A 22,201-nucleotide genomic window follows, 5' to 3' on the forward strand; every position below is an offset into this window, starting at 1 on the left:
CCGTTTTCGATTTCTGTTCATTTCCTTCCCGTAGAGTTTTCATTTGATCTTTCATGTCCTCGAGCTCCTTCAACACCGAAGGTTGGTCGTCTCCCTTCTCCTTAGTTGCAGATTTGCAAGCCGCAAGTTCTCCTTTTAGCTCCTCAATTATTGCATCTTCATGTGCTTTTCCATATTTGTTCTCCATGCTTCAAAACTTGCTACTGCCTCATCGAGTTTCTTTTGCATAACGCATTCTGTTACATTTACTTCGGCTTTGATTAGGTTTCGTACTTCCGTTTTCAAGATCTGAATCTCCTCATTTTGTATCCCCCGGATCTCTCTCCTTAGTTCTCTCATCATGTCTCCATACATGGAGTTCCTGTAGCTCTCAGCGCTCGCGTGCATTTCCTTCCTGATGTCATCTCTCATGTAGTTTAGTTCTGATTTGAGCATCATCTGGACCTTCTCCATCATTAGTTCATCATGTATCGTGGACGTTTTCCCCACTTGTAATGATCTTGGTGATAGTACAGTATCTCTGTTTCTTTGCTTAAATGTAGCTGTTGTTTTTTTTGGGGTGGTGTAGCTATCTACCCCCGGCCCTTCCCCTTCGGTAGGCGGATCCATCGAACCCGAGCCCCAAATGTGGGGTAGGGTACTAGGGAGAATAGGACAAACTTAAAATATTTTATCTTAAGGCTTTTTACCTTAAGGCTTAAAATTTTCTCTAAGGCTGGGACTTCCTACGCGTAGGTGAAGGGCGCGTGTATGCTGGGACTTGCTACGCGTAGGGTTGCTAGGACATGCTACGCGTAGGACTTCTTCTGCTGCCTGCCCTTCGCGCGAGCTCCTGCTTGCTCCACCTCTCTCGCCCAAAACCCTAATGCATAGGTAGCGCTGCCCTGTGGAATGTTGCACGTTGCCCACAGAATGTTGCACACTGCTCGAACTGAGTGTGTAGAGAGAGAGAGAGAGAGTCACTGTGCTGCTTGCCCCTAACGCATGAAACCTGTCACAGCCTCGCGCTCAGCCCGCCAGAGACCTTCAGCCTCGCGCCAGACCTGCCCGCCACAGACGCTGGCTGGCTTATAACGTGGGGGTAGAGCAGGTCGCGCTGCAGGGGCTGAAGCACAGAGAGAGAGAGAAATGAAATGAAATGAAAGATCTATTAACGTCCTTTAGGAGGCCGAACTCGACCTATAGGACAAAACAGATACATCCATCTTCTATGGGGTCTAGTTCATCAGGTAAGGGAAAAAAAACCAAAATTCACAGTAGCTCAGAGCTCCGTGGTCATGAGCTTACTGTTATACAGTGCTTCTAGGCTTTTATGACTCATAAAAGCTTAGTTTTACATAAGGGGTGATAATCCATGAATTTACATCAAAATATATATAAGGAGAGATAATCTCTACTTTGGGGGCGTGGGGTTCTTGAATTCTTTAATGAGTGCTTTTCCTGCTCTATATACTGCCCATTTGCCTTCTTTCCTTGCTTCACGTACTTTTGCTAATTCACTGGCTCGATCCTTAAGCTGCAAAGGGGTGAGTTCATCTGAAATCCACACCTTAGTGCCTTGTAGTGATTTTGTTTGCTTCATCACAACTATCTTCTCCTCCATAGTATCATAATGTACTGCTGCTTGCTTCCCTTTGACCTCCACGTAGATTGGATCTCCAAGGTCCACAAAAGGCATTGCTTTTCCTAACTTGTGCTTCCATATGGTTGTTTCTGTCATGTATTCGTCCTCTTCTATGACAACTTGGATCCAATCATCCAACATACCACCAATCTTGATAACTCTTTTATTTGCCTGCACTTGGTCTCTTTCTTGCATTTCTGAGATAACTTTTGATTGGGTTACCTGTGTAGGCGCTGAATTCATGTTTGCCTCATTGTTCTCTTCCTTGTGTGTATGTTCTTGCTGTCCTTTGAGTTGTAGCTGTGCTTCTAACCGCAAGATTTTCTCATCTTTCGTAGCTATGTCTGCTTTCATTAGGGTAAGCTCGGTTTGTAGGTTTGAGTTCTTGAAGCACGTAGGTTTCCCATTGTGATGGTTTTGATAGGGGTGGTGGGATTGGTGGTCCTCCCATCTTCACAGCAGCAGAGAAAGTCATGTGGGTGGATGATTCTGTACTGTGGGTCTGATTTTTTTTGGGCCTTGGCCTCTTAGCCCCCACAGGGTGCCCACATACCCTAAGGGGGCTCAAAAAAACAGGGCTGCTGTGTGTTTTTTTTTCCAGAAATAAGGGCTGCTGTGTGTTTTTACTGGCGCGCAGGGGAGAGAGAGAGCTACTGGCGGGGCTGAGGGGCAGACGTGGGACTGAGAAGGTGTTGCGTGCACGAGAGAGAGAGAGAGAGAGAGAGAGAGAGAGAGAGAGAGAGAGAGAGAGAGAGAGAGAGAGAGAGAGAGAGAGAGAGAGAGAAATGAAATGTTATATTAACGTCTTCAAAAGGCCATAGTGACCTATGAGACCAGAAAGTTACAAGGTGGTGGATCTGATACAAAGTCAGAGTAACAAAATAACAACAGTACAAAACGTTACATTAAACGTCTTCAAAAGGCCAAAATGACTTATGAGACCAAACTGATACAATCTTGGTGGATCTAATCCAATGTCTAGGTGCAAAAATAAAAATTGAAGTGAAGTAAAGTGAAAGACTAAAATCATCATTATCATCATCATCATCAGTGCCCGAGGATGCCCGACATCGGGTGTTGTCCGAGAAAGTACTGCATCGGCCGTTGAAGAGCTTCGTCAATGTCCGCCTCTGTAAATAGTCGTACTGACCATCTCCCATGTCGTGCTAGAATAGTCTTGATCCTCTGATGGAGCCTCCGTTGATGTCGTGGTCGCCGTCGTAGACGTGGGCTCTAGCTCTCTCAAGCTCAATGGCTCTGTCAACTAATATACCTTTGGTATAAGTGGGCTCTGAAGTGTGCTGTGAAGCATGCTCATGTAGTTGCTGAGTCCTTGCTCTAAAGAAGTCAGTAATCTCCCTCTGTGAATGTCTCCCATTGCGTGATCTCCGAAAGAGACTGTGTGTGTGTGTGTGTGTGTGCAGCTCTAGCAAAAACAACCCGAGGCATCTATGATCGTGATATCTCATGACTCTAGCCAATGGTCCAAAGCCCTCTTTGAATAGACAATGAAAGCAGCCTCGTATCTCACAATATACCTGACAATGACAAATGTGATGTAACTTTGTCTCTTGCTCTATATGACAACTGGCATATCCTGGCCTTTGTTGGTATTCTCCTAAATCTGCCAGTCTCAATCTCTAGCTGATGTGATGATGTGCGCATCTGACCAATAGCACATCGTATCCCATAGGATAAATGAGTGTCCATATGGGCCGGTCTGATCACATATCCGTCTTCTGTTAGTTGGAGACGATGCTCTCTATAGAAAGCCATCTTGGTAGCCAACTCTTGTGTCGGCTGTACCCATGTGCTCTGGTATCTAGGTGAATCAAATCCTGACGTATGAGTCTAGTGGTCTTTGTCCGTGTGAGAGATAGAGAGGGTGCATCCAAGGAGTATTGGAACCGAGGCAGTATATCCATGTAGAAGCCATGTGACTGAAACCATGATCTCATGTGCCCATACCAGCATGCTGTGTTCCCTTGTAGCGCTAGCTGTCAAGATGACTCAAGGCCCAAGGGCTAGCCGAGCCTCTGGGAAGGTCCCATTAATTATGCATGAAGGATATTGATCTAGTAAGGGCCTCTACCACGAGAGGGGGGGCAGCTAGCTCGGCTCAAATGATCTCATGTGGCACGTAGGCCTTAGCCTGAATCATCCGAGAGATCATAGAGACTAGAGGACTCTCCATACATCTCCAACCATCAGCGCTACCAGATCTGCCATGGTGGTCCACGGAGGGTTCCCAAATCTGAACCCCATAAAGCATATCTGAAGCCACAAGAGTGTCAAATAGCCCCAGCTTTGTTCGAGGTTCCTAAAACTGAAACTGCCAACACATCTTCTCCGGTTTTCCTAAGGTTGCATAAGCTCTCGTCAATCTAGTTTCTGCCGCTCTCCTCAATGAAAACACCGGTTCATTGAAGGCTACTCCAAGATAGGTATATGCATCTTTATACTCCACCGTCTCCTCGCCATATGTAAAAGTGGATGCTGATCTCCTGACCCAATATCGTGTGGTGTTAAACACCATAACCTTGGTTTTCCCCAGGTTAAAAGACAATCCACTATCGTGGGCAAATGTGTCCAAATGGCGTTGCATCCCCTTCGGGGAGTCAGAAATCAACACAATATCATGAGCATATAACAATAGTGGGATCCATGTCCCTGCCAACCATGCTCCTCTATCACCATCCCTCTCAATGTAGTTAGCAAACTCATCCACATACATGCCAAATAGTGTAGGAGATAGTGGGCAGTCCTGTTTCACCCCAATAGTGGAGTGAACCAAATCAGAAATCCCCTCTAGAGTGCGTACATGCTCCACTACTGACTTGTAAAGAGCCATGATTCCCCATCTCCTGCAGTCTGTGCATCAATCTAGCTCTGGGCACTGAATTAAGGCTTTGCGAAAATCCACAAAGCAACAATAGAGCCGTCTCCTGGGTGATCTCCCCTCCTCAATAATGGCTCTGAGTGTTAGAATATGATCAAGAGTAGAGAAACCTCTCTTGAAACCTGCCTGTCCTGCTGCCCGTACACCCTCTCTCTCTTCCCATCTACTCAATTGCTGCTTAAGGATGGATGCATACAACCGTGCCAATGTGTGCCCAATCATAATAGTGCGGTAGTTCCCAAGATCCATAGGATCCCTCGACTTGAAGATAGGTACGATAGTGGACAAGCTCCAGGTATTGGGTAGGCCCTTGCACATGGCACGATTGAACATCACTGCTAGAAGCTCTGGAAGCATATCTTTGGCATGTATAAAATGCTCTGCTACTAGACCATCGTGATCATATGCTCTCTTGGTCTTCATCCTGTCAATGGCTTTCTTTACTATCTTGGCGGCAAAGAAAGCACGTGTGTGGGCATGACTCTGGCGGATCTGGAAGAGGTGGCTTCCTCCGAGAGTGTGTAGAGGGATGATGCATAGTGACTGTTGCTAAATTGGATTTATTTGACAGAAAAATAATTCTGAATGAATTATTGGATTTGTAAGTGAGAAGGTTTTCTCCCTTGCAACACCAAGAAAATAATTCTAAATGAATTATTGGAATTTTAAGTGAGGGTTTTTCTCAGTGGAGACATCCGAGTACAGAGTATCCCTAGTGCGTCATTCAAAGTAATGACAGGAGCACTGCGAAAGGGAATATCTGTAAGGCCACCAGGAACGGATACTTCTGATGCGTCACAACGGATGGGTGACAGGGAGCATCGGTAAGAAGTATCCGACCATTCGGGAACGGACATCGCTGATGCGTCATAGGATGGGTGACATAGAGCATCGTGAAGGGGATTGTACCGTAAGTTCGGTAGGAAAGGACCAGGTGATGGGTATTCCTGATGCGTCACAAGGTGGGTGATGGGTGCATCAGAAAGGGGATATCCATAGTCGAGAGGAAATCCGAACTGGAAAAGAGGAATACGCGTAAAGGCGCAAGCACAAGAATAAAGATGGGTTTTGAGAAGCTTTTCTTAAAAAGCGGAAAATTTGAACGAGTTTTCCGGGAAGAGCAAACGCTTTCTTGCGAGGAATCTATGTCTACATTGCATTTGTGCATGTGGTTGCATCCAGGGACGCCTGGGAAGTGTTGTGAAAGGCATTGTTTTTAACTTATAAGGTTTTATTGAGTTTATGGGCAAGTTCAAACTAATTTTAAAATATGCTGGCCGTCCACTTAATAAGTGGGCAGCCACTTAGAAAATAAAGCAACAAAACCAGCCAGCGAATTCTCTCTCCCTATTTCGGGTAGAAAAGAAAAGAAAAAAAAAAACGAAAAAAAAAATCCAAAAGAAAAAATCAAATAAAAAAAATCAGCCGTGATCTCTACGCGAGCAGCTATTCGTGTCGTGGTCAAGGAGCTATAAAAGCACCACATCCTCTCACTGAAAAGGAGGTTACCAACGTCAGCAAGAGAAGACTCTGCCGCCGGATAACGCAAGAGATCGCGAAACTACGAAGCACGGAAGTCGCTTTTCCCGCGCAAGAGCGATAGGTATCTATTGTGGATTCGCCATACGAATAGTTGTCGCGTGTTTGCGTGTGTCTTTGCAGGTACTTCATCGCGAAGGAGAAGCGAGAAGGCTTCGGCCTACGCTTGGGAATTCCGGGAACGGAATTCGGAAATTGTCTGCGGAGTCTCGACTCCGAGTACAGACGGAAAAAGGATTTAGAGCTCGTCTCTCAGATTTCCCTTACGGGAAGGCATGACCATCGAGTCAGAGATTTAGAATGGAGGGGTTTTCTTCGGTTCTTGTGCTTGTAAAAAGATTCTCCCTAATAGAGGATTCTCTTTAAGGGGGGGGACCAGCCCATCTTTTGGTCCCCAGTACTGTGTCGATCTTCTCACTCTCTTTGTCTCTCTCTATATCGTCTGGCTTCAGCATTAAGTGATAAATTCTATTTATCCGAGTATATTTTTATATTGTTATGCGCTTCCGTTTGTGACAGTGGTATCAGAGCATGGTCTCCTTTCTTTTTTTGTAAAGGAGGACGACTCTGGGAAGATACGGGAAGAAGCCATGACTAGCCAAGAGAGAAGTAAGCATGCGGAACCCTAAGCCCTGGAGGAAAAGCTTGCAGAGTTGGGAAATTTATTTTTCTCTCTGCAAGAAGTCGGCACAAGACTTTGGATTCTCTGAGAAGGCGACAAGAGCATGATGCTCAAGAACCTAGAGAATCCAAGGAGCGGAATGCTCGAGATCCTTCAGAATCTAGAAAATATCCATGAACATCAATCCAAAACCATAGCCAGTCATTCCGGGAAGGATATGAAGAAGGTCTTTAGACCTCAGAACACTCCGGTTAAGTTTGATACTTTTGACGGAAGGGAAGATGTCTCGAAAGTTACAACTCTCATTCAACAGTTTGAAGTTGCCTTTGCAAATGGCAATTTCTTAGAAGTGTCGAAGGTGAGACATGTGACCAAACACCTCAAGGGGGATTGCAAGTACTTGGTGGTATACCAAAGCATTGCAAGGAACTTACAACAAGACTTGGATTCAATTCAAGACTAAATTTTTTGACAAAATTTTTTTCCTCTACGCTCTGAGGAAGGCATCCAAGAAGATTGGGATCGATTTGCCCAATAGGAACACGAGCGAGTCAAAGCAAGTAGTGGAAAACACTGCTAGTAGTAATAACTCGCAAGAGGAAAAGATTGGAAAGAAGTGTCGTCGTGCACAAGGAATCTTCGGATTAGAACCGTCTGCCTACGTTGAGCGACGGCCCGAAACAAGAACCTTCTTTAGCGAACTCTGTTTGTGAAAGAAAGACATCGAGCTTAATGCTCTCGACATGCCCTATGCGGGAGGACACAAGAGGTTTAATATCCTCAGGACTAATAGCGCAAGGTTATGCGCAAGGACATAGACTTAGATTGATTTCTAGGAGGATTATTCTTCTCGGAATTGAGAAGGTGGAATTGAGTTAACAGATTCTCGGATGAGGAAACTTCCAATCTGTTGGAAAGACGCGAATGACAAGTTCTTACATGGCTCGTAACTTTAATGAAAGGTGAAGGATATCCTCGAGGTATTAGAGGAAGCACATGAACCAGTAAAGTAAGTATTGAATTATTGAATTTTTGTTTAATTTAATTTCTAATTTCTCTTTTGAGAAAGAATTAGCTCAATTCACCATTGAGCAAGATTTGAAATTTTCCGGTTTCTCTCCGGCATTTCAGTTCGACCTCTAGAGTTGAGGACAATTGTTTATAAGTGAGAGGGATGTTGCTAAATTGGCTTTATTTGACAGAAAAATAATTGTGAATGAATTATTGGATTTGTAAGTGAGAGGGTTTTCTCGCTTGGAACACCAAGAAAATAATTCTAAATGAATGATTGGAATTTTAAGTGAGAGGGTTTTTCTCACTGGAGACATCCGAGTACAGAGTATCCCTAGTGCGTCATTCAAAGTAATGACAGGAGCACTGCGAAAGGGAATATCTGTAAGGCCACCAGGAACGGATACTTTTGATGCGTCACAATGGATGGGTGACAGGGAGCATCGGTAAGAAGTATCCGACCATCCGGGAACGGACATCTCTGATGCGTCATAGGATGGGTGACATAGAGCATCGTGAAGGGGATTGTACCGTAAAGTTCGGTAGGAAAGGACTAGGTGATGGGTATTCTTGATGCGTCACAAGGTGGGTGACGGGTGCATCAGAAAGGGGATATCCATAGTTGAGAGGAAAATCCGAACTGGAAAAGAGGAATACGCGTAAAGATGCAAGCACAAGAATAAAGATGGGTTTTGAGAAGCTTTTCTTAAAAAGTGGAAAATTTGAACGAGTTTTCCGGGAAGAGCAGACGCTTTCCCGCGAGGAATCTATGTCTACATTGCATTTGTGCATGTGGTTGCATCCAGGGACGCTTGGGAAGTGTTGTGAAAGGCATTGTTTTTATAACTTATAAGGTTTTATTGAGTTTATGGGCAGGTTCGTACCAATTTTAAAATATGCTGGCCGTCCACTTAATAAGTGGGCAGCCACTTAGAACATAAAGCAATAAAACCAGCCAACGAATTCTCTCTCCCTATTTCGGGTAGAACAGAAAAAAAAAATGATTTTTTTTAAAAAAAAAAATAAAAAAAATCGGCCGTGATCTCTACGCGAGCAGCTATTTGTGCCGTGGTCAAGGAGCTATAAAAGCACCACATCCCCTCACTGAAAAGGAGGTTACCAACGTCAGCAAGAGAAGACTCTGCCGCCAGATAACGCAAGAGATCGCGAAACTACGAAGCACGGAAGTCGCTTTTCCCGCGCAAGAGCGACAGGTATCTATTGTGGATTCACCATACGAATTGTTGTCGCGTGTTTGCATGTGTCTTTGCAGGTACTTCATCGCGAAGGAGAAGCGAGAAGGCTTCGGCCTACGCTTGGGAATTCCGGGAACGGAATTCGGAAATTGTTTGCGGAGTCTCGACTCCAAGTACAGACAGAAAAAGGATTGAGAGCTCGTCTCTCGGATTTCCCTTACGGGAAGGCACGACCATCGAGTCAGAGATTTAGAACGGAGGGGTTTTCTCCGGTTCTTGTGCTTGTAAAAAGATTCTCCCTAATAGAGGATTCTCTTTAAGGGGGGGGGACCAGCCCATCTTCTGGTCCCCAGTACTGTGTCGATCTTCTCACTCTCTCTCTCCCTCTCTATTTATTTCTCTCTATATCCTTTGGCTTCAGTATTAAGTGATAAATTCTATTTATCCGAGTATATTTTATATTGTTATGCGCTTCCGTTTGTGACAGTGACCCCATACCTCTGTAGAAGTGATGACTGGTGGGTGAGAGTGCTCATGGAAGAGTTGCCATGCCTCGCCTGACTCTTGGCTCAAAAACAATTGATAGAAATCTTGCTCTAGCCGAGCTAGAAACCCCCTCTTCTTCCGTCGTACCAAACCCCGAGAAGCAATCCGTGAGTGCCTGTGAGTAATGACTCCAAGAAGTACTTGTCTCTGAAGTCGCCTGTCTACACTCCTCATCATACCAGCTATTCTAGGGTATGCTCCCAGAATGTCGTCGGTTCCCAGGCGCGGTGTGTGGGTATGCCTCTGCTGTTGCATCTTGTAGTCTCTGTCAATATATAAGTGAGCTTCCCTAGAGGTCTCCCCAAATCCTTTGTGCATAAGCGTCTGTAGATACCATCTATGTAGACAGAATCAGTCCCTGAAGTAAAAGTGTATCGGGTATGCGTAGATCTCTATGCCAGTCGAGCTGAACTGGAATGAGACGATAAACGTGAGGAGAGAATGATCTACTGCTACCCCAAAAGGCCTGGCCCAAATGTAAAGTCTTGTATAGAGGGTATGAAACTGGGTTGAGCCAAACCATAATCCACTGTGCTAGCCCCATGTCTATGAGGAAAACAAGTGAACCCACTTGACGTTGGAAATCTTTGGAGGCCATTCAAGATGGCGAGTCCATGTGCAGTCCTGTCAGATATCCCCCATATCTAGTGTGCTCTTCATCCTGCGAACACTTGGCCAATCCCATATCACTGACCTCCAATTCTCTCAACATTCCCTCTGAGGTATTGTAGAAAGCTGTCTAAGACTGGCCCGTCTTGGCATTAAAGTCTCCCAAAAGAATGACATCTCCATCCCTAGAGAACTCCCATGTCCTCATCCTATCATGTAGGGTGATTGTCCCCTGAGCGATGCATAATGAGATGTGGCTTCCCTGTCTCCGCTCTCACTCTAACCCACATATATCTGGGTGCTCATCTCTCCGAATAATACATGAGGGGTTGAAGCTCCTCCCTGAATAGGACTGCCACATCTCTTGACCCCCGTCCTCTATGCGTTGATCTCACATCCTGCCTACAAGTAGTCTCCCAATGGTATCGCGTCACTCTGGTAATGTGCCGCCAGGAGTTTGATGCGTTTTTGAGTAAAAAATAATGCCTCTTCCAATAAAGCTATCCTCAAATGCGTAGGCCTACATCCAACTTCATTGATCCATTACAATTCCATGCTGCCATTTTAAGCCTGGTCCCATAGGTCTCGACGGTACTACTCCCCTCCCGTGTAGAAAGGAATTTTCCCTTTCTCCCTCGCCGCCTTGATCTCCGGCATCAGCTCTTGCATGTGTGCTACTTGTGTTAGAGTGAGGTCATCACCCAAAAATATCCCAGTTTGCTTGAGTGTTGGTCTCTTCATCAAGAATTCCTTCCTAGCTTCTAGCGTAGGGAAATGTATATTTAGAGTGCTCTTTCCTTGGGCCTTCCTTTCTCATCACTTCCCTTCTTGCCAACTCTCCTCCTCAATTGTCATATTGATGATAGTGGATGTCGCAGTGGCTTCAGGCACCTTATCTTTTCCTTTCTTTGCGTCCTCGATCCACTTTTTAGCTTTATCAACCTTCTCTTGTGTTTTGAATAGGTGCTCCGCCCATGAAGAGGTTGTTCGTGCCTTTTGCTCTTCCTCTTCCCGTAGAGTTTTCAATTGCTCCTTAATGCTTTCGAGTTTCTTTATCATCGAGGGTTGATGTTCTTCCTCCTTTGCGGGGGTATTTTTGCAAGTTGCGAGGTCTCTGTTAAGTGCTTCGATCAATGCATCCTTTTCATTCACGCGTTCTTCCATTTTTGATTTCTAGGATTCAAACGCAGCAAGTGCATTCTCTAGTCTTTTTTGCATCACGCATTCCATTACATTCACTTTTGCCCTCACAATCATCTGCATTTCAGCCTTCAATGATGTGTAGATCTTGTCACGCTTACCAAGGATCTCTTTGTCCAACTCTTTCCTCTGTTGGGTTAAAGGCCCAAATGGCCCCCTTTAATGTACATTTTAAAGGTTACTAACCGTTGGCCAAGTTCACATTGAACTTGGCTACTAACTTATTAAATTGGTCCTTATACAAATAAGAAAGGGATAGTGAGTTTTTTACAACTCACTCACTTATCCCCTTGCAACTCACGAGCGCTCTCTCTTTGCTCCATCGTTTTGCTAGCGTCCCCTTCTTGCAACTCAGCGCCTCCTCTGCAAAGCACACACCCCGCACACTCTCGCGTGCTCTTTCACTTGCACACACTGCCGTGCGCTCATCAACTGCTATCAGAGCCCAATTAGGGTTTGCTTCCAAACCTGCAAACGTTGAATTTCAGCCAAGAAGGTCAACTTTCACGCGAGATTTTGCAATTTCGTCGCCAAAGGACTCGTCCCCGAACACTAGAGAGCTCCCGACAACCCAAATTGACCCAAAATAGGCTGAAATTAGGTCAAATACAGCAAATTATAGGTTATGACAGAAAAATACAGGTTTTGCAAATGTTGTATTAAGGTGTGGGAACACTTTTGCTAAGTCCCCGCTACCAGAAAACACTGAAATTGCCAAAAAACAAGCCCTAAAACACGTGTTTTCAGCAAATCTCAGATTTACGCAGGTTTTACAAGTGTTTTTATGATGCGTCTACATTGGGGAAAGTGCAAATTGATGCAATTTACGCACGTTTGACAAATTTTGGCTATGTATGACCATTTGTGGCTCAATTTCATGTAATTTTGATGCTACAAATTGGGCCTTTTTCTCTTACATGCTTCTAAAGGCTGTGTATTAGCCTTATGTATCTTCTGTGAGGCTAAAAACAACTAAATTTGTTGTTTTCGAGCACAAATTCGCTCGCTGAAATTTCCTGCGTATAAATTTCAGAAATTGATTTTTGTGCCCAAATTGATCTATTTTGCCCCAAATTGCTCCTGTGACCATTTGGAGCTGTAGTGCACATCTCTGTGAGACTATACTTCGGTTTTTGCGCATTTTGCCCAAAAATTCAGCTTATTATCCCTCTTATTTCGTGCAACTATGGCCTCATCCTCTTCGGATGTGAAGAACCTCTTCGAGATTGGGAGGTTCAATGGAACAGGTTTTGATCTTTGGAAAGACAAGATTCAGAGAATCCTATTTCTTAAGGATTGCGAAGGGACACTTGAACAGGTGAAGCCACAGAATATGACGGATGAAGCATGGGTTAGCATGAACAGGAAGGCCGTTACATACATTAAAATGGCCATGACGAATGAGACCGTCATTGATGTGAAAGGTCTCACGACTGCTTTTGATGTGTGGGAGAAGTTAAAGGGAATGTATGAAAATACAACGCCTGTTAACCAGGTGCACTTGATGCGAAAACTTGTTGGCATGCAACTAGATGAGTCCAAGAGCGCGGCAGAGTACTTGTCATTGTTCGCAGGTACTTTGTCGCAGTTACAGGTTTCTGGCTTGCCCCCTTTTGATAATAAGCTGAAAGCTATCTTCTTGCTTATGACCTTACCTGAGTCATGGGAAACTTTGGTGGTTTCGTTGTCCAATAACCCCAATTTGACCTTTGATGGTGTTAGGGGTTCTATCTTGAATGAAGAAATTAGGAGGAAAGCAAGTGGAGAGGGAGGCAGCTCTGCCAACATGGTTAGAGGCAGGACAGAAAAGAAGAATGCTTATGCACAAAGGAGTAAGAGTAAGAGTAAAGAAAGGGGAAAGCAAGCAAAGGCAAGGGTGATGTGACTTGCTATCAATGTGGCAGCAAAGGTCACAAGAAACCCGATTGCAGGTATTACAAAGCCGAGTTAGAACGGAAAAAGAATGGCGGAGACAAAAAGAAAGAGAAGAAGGAAGTCAAGGCAGATGGACAGGATAGCTCAAAGGACAAAGAGAAGGCCAATGTGGCTTCTAGTGTCGTGATGAAGCTGTCAGATGTAGAGGACATCTTGTGTGCCACTTTGTCAGATGATGATGCTTATGACTTTGATGCCTTTCTAAATGTTCATTCACAGGACATGCAGATCACCAAGAGTGATCTTATTGATGCTTTGTTGATTGTCAATGATGCATTGTCCCAGACTTGGATTGTTGATTCCGGTGCTTCATTTCATGTGACTCTTATCAAGGAGTGTTTCTCTACTTTTGATGTAGGCAAGCGTGGCCATGTATACCTTGGAAACAATCATGCATGTTCCATTGAGGGTATTGGCACTGTGCATCTCTCCATAGATGGCACAAATGAGCTTGTCTTGCATGATGTTAGATATGTGCCGGGAATCAAGAAGAGTCTGCTTTCTGTTGGTCAGATGGATATGCATGGTTACAACATCTTGTTTGAGAGAGGGTCATGGAAAATGACCAAAGGCTCAAGGATGATTGTAAAGGGCACAAAGAAAGGGACACTTTACTACATACATGGAAAGGCCGTGTTGGGAAAGTTTATTGCATTGGCTGAAATTAACTCTCACATGGAGTTGTGGCACAAGAGGCTTGGCCATATGAGCCAAAAGGGCCTTTCTAAGCTTTGTACTTTGAACAAGCTTGATGCTAAAGGCACAAAGCTTGACTTTTGTAATGAATGTCAATATGGCAAACAAGTAAAGCGTTCTTATTACTCTGGTGTCTCTTGTAAATCTTGTGTGCTTGATCTTATACATTCTGATGTATGTAGCATGCCTACTAAGTCTATGGGTGGTGCATGTTATTTTGTCTCCTTTGTTGATGATCATTCTAGGAAAATTTGGGTTTATTTGCTTAAGTCTAAGGATGAAGCCTTTGCTGCGTTTAAGAGATTTCATGCATTTGTGACCACCCAAACAGGTAGAAAGCTAAAATGATTGCGTACAGACAATGGGGGGGAGTACACAAGTGTTGAATTTAACAAGTTTTGTGAAAATTTGGGCATTAAGAGGGAGCTTACCGTGCTATACAGCCCCTCTTCTAATGGTGTGGCTGAAAGATTCAATAGGACACTTTGTGAGAGGGTGAGATGCATGCTGTCCACAACTAATCTCTCTCATGGATTTTGGGGAGAAGCTTTGAAAACTGCAGTGTATATATGCAATCGATCCCCTCATATGTCTTTGAAAGGTGACATCCCTGAAGAGGTTTGGCCTGCTTCATATGATCACTTACGCATTTTTGGTTGCAAAGCTTTTGTGCATGTTAGACCTGAGTTGAGGAGTAAACTAGATGCGAAGTCCATTAAAGGCCTCTTCATGGGATATGGTGAAGAAGGTGAAATGGGTTACAGGATTTGGTTACCTCAGCTCAAAAGGGTTGTACGCAGCCGGGATGTTGTTTTTAATGAGGCAAGGCTGCTTCAAAACAATTGTGCCTCAAAGCATGACCATAAAAGGGTGAAATTTCAGCATGACCAGCCACCTGTTAGGCCTATTTTTGACCCTCAGGATGCACCACAAATGGCTGAAAATGTAGATGATCTAGTGGTGTTTGAGCCATATGATGTTGGGCAACAAATTGAGACTCCTGAAGGGCATTTGCAGCCAAGAAACAAATGCTGAAAATGGTGCTGAAAGTGATGTACAACAGCCCATTGTTGATGATTTTGTCGTACCACCTGATGTAAACCCATTGCCAGATAATGTGGATGCGGCCTGTGAGTCGATATGACCCCTCTTTGCATTACATTATGTTGACAAATGAGGGAGAGTCTCTTACATATAAAGGGGCAAAGACATTTGAGCACAGCGACAAGTGGGAGCTTGCTATGCAGGAAGAGATTAAAGCTTTGCATGCTAATCATACTTGGGATTTGGTTGAATTGCCCAAAGGAAGAAAGGCTATTCCTAACAAATGGGTGTATAAAATCAAAACTGTTGATGCAAAACCCAAGTATAAGGCAAGGCTTGTGGCAAAGGGATATGTTCAAACCAAGGGCATAGACTTTCAGGAAGTATTCTCTACTGTTGTGAAGATGACCACTTTGCGTGTATTGTTTGCCATAGTGGCTGCTCTTGATTTGGAAATGGACCAAATGGATGTACATACCGCTTTCTTGCATGGTGATGTGGAAGAAGAGCTTTACATGAAGCAACCCGAGGGTTTTGTTATCCCTGGCAAGGAACATTTGGTATGTATGCTCATTAAAAGCTTGTATGGGTTGAAACAATCATGTAGACAGTGGTACAAGAAGTTTGATCGCTTCATGCTTAAACATGGTTACAAAAGAATCCATGCAGACCATTGTTTGTATACCAAACGTGATGAGGATGGTAGCCCTATCATTCTTGTGCTCTATGCTGATGATATGTTGATAGCTGCAAAGAAAAGAAGCACTGTTGATGCTCTTAAAGGGCAGCTGAAATCTGCGTTTTCAATGAAAGACTTTGGGGCAGCTGAACATATACTTGGAGTGCGTGTTACACGGCAAAGAGACAAGCGCCTATTGTATTTGTCGCAAGAAAAGTACATTGAAAAGGTGCTGGACAGGTTTAACATGCCTGAAGCAAAGCCTCTTGGTGTGCCATTACAACCATATGTCAAAATCTCCAAGGATGATTGTCCCAAGTCAAAGGAAGAAGCCAATGACATGCAAAGTGTGCCTTATGCTTCAGCTTGTGGTTTACTTATGTATGCTATGGTTGCTACTAGGCCTGACATAGCCCATGCACTTGGAGTTGTGAGCCGATTTATGGCTAATCCAGGCAGGTTGCATTGGGATGCAGTAAAGTCCATTATGAGGTACTTGAAAGGGACTAAAAACAAATGCCTCTGCTATGGTAAAGAACCAATGGAGTTGAAGGGATTTTGTGACTATGACATTGCTAGTGATGTGGATACACAGAAATTCACAAGGGGCTATGTATTTACTCTTGCGGGAGGTGCTATTTCATGGTGTTCTAGATTGCAAAAGATTGTTGCATTGTCTATGACAGAGGCTGAATATATTTTAGCCACTGAGGCTTCCAAAGAAGCTATTTGGTTAGCACGCCTATGCAGTGAGTTTGGTTTGCCTGCCAAGGCACCTATGCTTGGCTGTGATAGCTAGAGTGCCATATGTCTGGCAAAGAACGCCATGTTTCATGCACGCACAAAGCATATTGATGTGCGGTATCACTTCATACGTGAAGTGCTTGAGGATGGCCTTATTACATTGGTTAAGGTCCATACATCACAAAATCCCGCCGATGCTCTCACTAAGTGCTTACCCAAAGCACAACATCATCTATGCATAGAGATGGTGGGAGTCACGTAGCTTAAAGGCGCCATTTATGCCTTTAAGTGGGAGGTTGTTGGGTTAAAGGCCCAAATTTCCCCCTTTAATGTAAAGGTTACTAACCTTTGGCCAAGTTCACATTGAACTTGGCCACTAACTTATTAAATTGGTCCTTATACAAATAGTAAAGGGATAGTGAGTTTTTTACAACTCACTCACTTATTCCCTTGCAACTCACGAGCGCTCTCTCTCTCTCTGCTCCATCGTTTTGCTAGCGCCCCCTTCCTGCAACTCAGCGCCTCCTTTGCAAAGCACACACCCTGCACACTCTCGCGTGCTCTTTCACTTGCACACACCGCCGCGCGCTCATCATCCTCATATCTGCGTACGGAGCGTTTTTGTAAGTCTGAGGCATTTGCATACATCTCTTTTTCAATGTCACCCCTCAGAAGGCTCAGCTCCGCCTTGATCATCAACTGTACCTTCTCCTACATTATCTTTGACTCTAGACAGCTTCTCTGCTCTCATTGAACCTGCCGATAGTGAGCTCTCTCGAAACCTCCGCCTAAATGTTGCTTCAATTTAGGCGGGGTTTCATAAATATCATCGTCCCTAACGTCAGCTGATTGGTCCATCCTCAAAACCACCTCGTGCTCAGAACCTGCTCAGTGCTATTGTCACAAGACGGGCACTACGTGCCAATAGAAAAGAACAGATTGAACAGACTTTTAACACTTCAATAACAACTGAACTGAAAGAGAGAGACGACACGCGACACAGAGTGGAGGAATTCCACACCAGAGAGTATTGGCCCCAAACCTTGGCGCCCCTTTCAGTATTTCAAATATTGCATCAACACAGTACAAGCTGGTACTCCAAACTTTGCACCTTCGCAAAGAAGCATGCCAGAGAATGAGCCTAACTTCATATTTGAAGGCCCTTGGCCTAAAAAGCAATTACAGTGAAAAGCCTTCAAACTTAAAAGCATTTGGTCCAAAAGCAAAGCCAAAAAGCTGCCAGCGTAAATCACGGAAATCCGTATAGCCTGCCACGTCATCAGCCAACGCAATTTTCGGAAATCTCCCTGTTGCCCTTAGGGTTAGGGTTTTTGCAGTTTTAGGGTTAGGGTTTCCAGAATTAGGGTTTGTAGGTTTTAGGGTTAGGGTTTGCAGAATTAGGGTTTGCAGGTTTTAGGGTTAGGGTTTTCAGAATTAGGGTTTGTAGGTTTTAGGGTTAGGGTTTTTGAAATTAGGGTTTCAGCAGTTAGGGTTTCTTGCAGCAATTAGGGTTAGGGTTTCTGCTCTCGGGCAGCCACGTCATCACTTTGTGACAGTTTAGGCCCCTCGGCCACATCTGTAAATTGGCTCCATTCTTTAGGCTTTGACACGTCAGCAGTTTGTTACAGCTACAACACTTGCTTGTGCTCAGGAAGAACCTGCCCGCAAAATCCAATGTCTTCAATCCTCTGACAGAATCTTAAAGAAGCTTCAGATCCTCGGCCCCTGCTTTAAATACTCTCGGAGTAAAAGTTGATTGTGCATTACAAGCAAAGTCTGTTTCCCGATCACAAGATTGCCGGTGAATGTGTAAAGAGAACTGTTTGAGAGAGACGACACTACGCGCACTAACCTGCATGACCAAACCTACGCGATTTGCAAACCCTAGCAGCGCACAGAGACATCGCAAACTTGCCTGCTACCTTCCAGTGCGAACAACTTTGCATGCTGGTGCCACGACTTTGCAAACCCTAAGCGCCGCGACCTAGGATGAGCAGCGACTTGCACACGAGAGAGGCTGGAAGAGAGAGAAGAAGAAGAAGAAGAAGAAGAAGAAGAAGAGAGTTTTAACGTCGTAGGAAACTATCCCAAGAGACCTTAAAGATCTAGCCGACGAGGAGAGAGAGAGAGAGAGAGAGAGAGAGAGAGAGAGAGAGAGAGAGAGAGAGAGAGAGAGAGATGTTATATTAACATCTTCAAAAGGCCAAAATGACCTATGAGACCAAATTGTTACAAAATTGTGAATCTGATACCATGTCTGGGTACAAAAAGACTAGAACAAAATACTACTACTACTAGAATCCATCCTCATCTGCACTCTAGATGTTGAGAGAGTATGGCTCGAATCCTCTGCTGTAGTCTCCGTTGATGCTGTGCCTCTCCTCAATCGTGGCCGTCTAGATTTCCGTAGCTCCACTGCTCGGTCGATGAGAGTGCCGGCAATGGTCGAATGAGTGTGGGCCGAGCTTTGCAGTGATGGCTGCTCCTCTGGCTTTTCCTTATCTAGTGAAAAGAAATCTGTAATCCATCTCTAGGACTGTCTCTCTCTAGCTCTTCCGAGTAAAGTGTCTATATAAAACAGCAAGAAAGAAGTGACGAAACCCTCAAAACAGTGAGAGAGTCCAAACCCATGAGAGAGAGAGAGAGAGAGAGAGAGAGAGAGAGAGAGAGAGAGAGAGAGAGAGAGAGAGAGAGAGAGAGAGAGAGAGAGAGAGAGAGAGAGAGAGAAAATGAAATGAAATGTTATATTAACGTCTTCAAAAGGCCAAAGTGACCTATGAGACCAGAAAGTTACAATGTGGTGGATCTGATACAAAGTCAGAGTAACAAGATGACAAAAATGAAATGACAGAATGACAAAATAGAATACTATGGAATCCTAAACTGCTAGGTGTGAACTAAGCAGCTAGCTGGGATATCTAGATCACAAGAGATCCAGCATCGGTCGCTGGCGGATCTCATCAATCTCCTCCATGGTCAGTAGTCTGACCGAGCGTCGTGCATGTCGGGCGAAAGTGATCCGAATCCTCTGATGCAACCTCCGTCGATGTTGTGTAGTCCTTCGCAATCGTGGGCGTCTGGATCTCCCCAGCTCAGTCGCTCGGTCGATCAGTGTGCCTCTGGTGTGAGGCGACGAGCTCTGCTGTGGAAGTAACTCCTCCGGGTGTCTGGTGGCAGCTCTAAAGAAGTCTGTGATTTGTCTCTGAGACTGGCTAGCCTCTCCTCTCATCAGGCTCTCTCTGTTTGCGTAGCTCGAGCAAAAACAAACCCAAGCATCTCTGATCCTCGTACTGCATGACTCTGGAGAATGGTCCAAAGCCCTCTCTGAACAAGCAATAGAAGCGGCCTCGTATCTCGTAGTAGACGGGGCAGTGGCATGTGTAGTGCAACTCTGTCTCAGGCTCGATGTCACACAGGGGGCATGTCTTGGCCTCTGCTGGTACTCTGATGTATCTCCCAGTCTCGATCCGCAGCTGGTGTGAAGATGTGCGTATCTGGCCAATAGCACATCGTATCCCATGAGACAAGTGGGTGTCCATGTATCTGGGCCTCATCACAAAACCATCCACCGTAAGCTGGAGGAGATGCTCTCTGTAGAAAGCCATCTTCGTGCCCATCTCCTGTGCTGGTTGTATCCATGTCCTCCTGGTGTCTAGTTGAGTCAAGTCCTGGCGGATGAGCCTGGTGATCTCGGACTGTGTAAGAGTCAGAGAGGGTGCATCCAGTGAGTACTGGAAGGGAGGCAATCTGTCTATGTTGAACCCATGCGCCTGAAACCATGATGTCATCTCCCGATACCAGCATGCCTCAACCACTAGTAGGGGGGCAGCTAGCTCTGCTCGGACAATAGCACGTGGTACTTTGAGAGAGAGAGAGAGAGAGAGAGAGAGAGAGAGAGAGAGAGAGAGAGAGAGAGAGAGAGAGAGAGAGAGAGAGAGAGAGAGATTTATTTTATTATTGTCCTCGCACGTCAAATATGACCTATGCGACCAAAGATACATGTGATGTACTTCGTATGGGGCTCTTTAGTGATTCTCAATGCTCTAGGATCGTGGTGATGAGAATCGCATTGGAGAGCTCATAATGTGGCTGGGAGAGGAAATTGTGTAGGTCAAGTCATGGCTGATAATAAGGGAGGCAAGTTTGGATGTGAGCAAAAGCTGAGCACTCTAGTAGTGTGGTACTCAAATTCTCGAACTTGCAAGGAGCATAATATGCATAGTCGATGCGACTCTTCACCATTGCCCCAACGGCCTGCCTCGCATTAAAGGGAGTTGGAGTTAAACCAAATGGCTTTGATAGTGTGTATATTCGACAAGGGGGTAGGCTTGAGCATATAAGGGTGAGTACAATTTCCTCTTTCGAACATGGTTTTGCAGTTGGGGGCAATATGGGTGGTGCGATCCGCCGGATTTCTTCCAAGCCATAATACATTGGCGTTGTAGAAAAGCTTCATTCACTTGGGAGTCTCTTGAGGCATCATGTAGCAAGTGTAATGCATCCCATCTCCCAAACGACTTCTTAATGTCTTGCATCCATCCCATGTTCAACATCTTGCTTTTCTGTGTCTTTTGAACTTTTTTGCTTGCTTCCCATGCAATTGTAGGAAGTCGATGTCAGGGGTTGTGGTGCTTTTTTTCATGTACTCCACAACCCTTTCCATGTGTGTAACCTCAATTGGAAGAGATCCCGACTCAAAGAGTATATATGGTGTTTGTGTCTTAACTTGGAGAAAACGCTTTTGGACATTCTCAAACTCTTCCGAGTAGGATTAGAGATCTCTTGCCCCACACTACAACTTTATAAAGAAGAATTAGTGTCACCAATGTGTCAAAAGGTACTTCTTGAGAACCCAACATTTGACATCTAGCGCATTACACATGTTCTAACGTGCATAGTACATTTTCTTCCCAGCTTCCAAGCGACGCATAGCACATTCATGCCACTTGTGATTGGTCAGAACCTCAAGGTCAGGATACTTAGAGCTCTCAACAACTTCAAGTGGCTCATTGTTGTACGCAATGCATGGCTTCTCCTAATGTTTGGTTTTCACAAGCATAACCTTTGTTTTGGATTCATTCACAATCAAGCCCACTATGCAAGCAAAAGTTCTCAAGGACAACCATAGGCTTTTGTATATCCTCTAAAGTATGTGAGAGAAGCACTCCATCACCCGCACACAACAAAAGCATGACTACCACATTGCAAATAGTAACCTCTTCAATGCTTTCTTGTTGCATAAAGTCAAGTACCAAATGTTCCAATTGATAAAGTCATAGTCCTAAGCGAGTTGGTGATAATGGACATCCTTTTTTAACCCCAGTGGTGCTTTCTAAATTTTTAAAAATTCCTCTCTATGCGCAATTGATATATCATCTTCTCATAGATTCGAGAAAACTCAAGCATAAATTCATGGTACTTGTATTTCTTCCATCCTTCTCCACAAATTGGTTCATGGAATCATATCAAAGGCTTTCTTAAGTGCAAAAAGCAACAATACAGTTACTTACCTTTCAATCGGCTTTCCTCCATGAGAACACGAAGAGTGACAAGATGGTCAATGATGCTATGAAATTGATGGAAACTTGGTTGTTCTTTTGCATGCTTGCCATTCTTTTCAGTCCATTCACTCAATTTATCTCCATTATACATTTAAACAACTTTGTCATAAAAGACCCAATCATTATAGTCTGGTAGTTATTTACATTCTTAACATCCCTTCTTTTATGCCCATCACCTCTGGAGGGTGATAGAAACTCAGCTCATTGGTTTTGTAGAGTACGTTCAAAGCATGAATGACCTCTATACAAACCTGCATCTACTCTTGGGCATTGACGACGTGAGTAGGGATGTCATA

The 22,201-nt window shown here is 44.5% G+C and overlaps 1 protein-coding gene across 3 annotated transcripts in view; it reads left to right on the plus strand.

The window, feature by feature from the left end:
- Positions 1-22,201, plus strand: part of LOC147426657 (protein NUCLEAR FUSION DEFECTIVE 4-like) — a 54,847-nt gene that overhangs the window by 14,635 nt on the left and 18,011 nt on the right. The window lies entirely within an intron of this gene.

Source organism: Adiantum capillus-veneris, chromosome 24, assembly GCF_014529385.1.
Source record: "Adiantum capillus-veneris isolate H3 chromosome 24, ASM1452938v2, whole genome shotgun sequence".
Classification (NCBI taxonomy): Eukaryota; Viridiplantae; Streptophyta; class Polypodiopsida; order Polypodiales; family Pteridaceae; genus Adiantum; species Adiantum capillus-veneris.